Source organism: Alligator sinensis, unplaced genomic scaffold (assembly GCF_000455745.1).
Source record: "Alligator sinensis unplaced genomic scaffold, ASM45574v1 scaffold66_2, whole genome shotgun sequence".
Classification (NCBI taxonomy): Eukaryota; Metazoa; Chordata; order Crocodylia; family Alligatoridae; genus Alligator; species Alligator sinensis.
In genome coordinates, this window is record NW_005842489.1 from 1,056,252 (window position 1) to 1,057,314 (window position 1,063).

At 38.7% G+C, this 1,063-nt stretch overlaps 1 protein-coding gene across 1 annotated transcript in view; it reads left to right on the forward strand.

The window, feature by feature from the left end:
- Positions 1-1,063, forward strand: part of SEC24B (SEC24 homolog B, COPII coat complex component) — a 97,915-nt gene that overhangs the window by 49,994 nt on the left and 46,858 nt on the right. The gene's annotated exons all lie outside the window — the stretch shown is intronic.

A 1,063-nucleotide genomic window follows, 5' to 3' on the forward strand; every position in this document is an offset into this window, starting at 1 on the left:
CCCTACACTGCACCACCATTGTACATCAATTTTCACTAAACATTTTGACTAGAAAGGACATGCAGGATGGAATTAGTAGTTACATTAGATTCCCATTTGAATATCTGGTGTGTCTGGTAAGACATAGGCTTTATTAAGTGTTTGTGATATGGGAACTAGACTGGAAACCAACTGGGAAGAAAAAAATACAAGTGCAACCTAGACTTCGTTGGTATGACATCATAAGCAGTGATTTATGAGTAGGGAATTCAGTGACAGAAGATTAGAGGTCTTGCTCATACCCTCATTAGATGACTGGTTCTGCCTTATTCTATGTGGAATAAAATCACCTACGCGTGAGTAGATTAACGAAGACTGCCAAACAAATTCTGTTTGTGGGTCTGCTGCAGTTGTCTTGCCTGATCCACAGTCTGGGCTTCTCCTCCTTTCTGGAAAAGATGGGCAAAACCAATAATTTACCAAATTGAAAGGTGTTGGGATTTTTCCAAAGTACCCCACCTCATCAGTTTTATTCCTGTGTATTTGTAGTTAACAGGGAGGAAGTAACCTTACTGAACATCTCTCTGATAAGAGATTATTCAACTCCTGTTTCCCATTGTTATGGCTTAATCATGTTTTGCTAACCATCAGTAAATCTGAAAATAGAGAAACCAGAGGCAATGTCTGTTGATGCAACATGTTGTAAGCCAACAGCTATAAAAGCAATGAGAATTACATCTTAATTTATGAGCAAATCCTTACCTAGGGAAGATGAAGGTTGTGAGGATAGTGACCTATGGGAAGGTATTCCTAGGATTCCAGTTTCACAGTGGGAACAAAGACTCATCAGATCATCTGCAGGTGAATATTAAGTACAAACCTAGGTCTAAGTTTTAAAGAGGAGAATTATTCATTTCTGAAAGCAAACTTAAAGTCCATGTAGCTTTTGATGGTCTCCCAGAACTGTAAATGTCTCAGTGTGTCAGGGGAAGGCAGATCCTCTTCCTTTGAGTTATAATTGGAAAGGATTATGACAGGCAGAATTTCTGTAGTTTCTGGCTGAAGTTTCCTTTATTAAATTCCA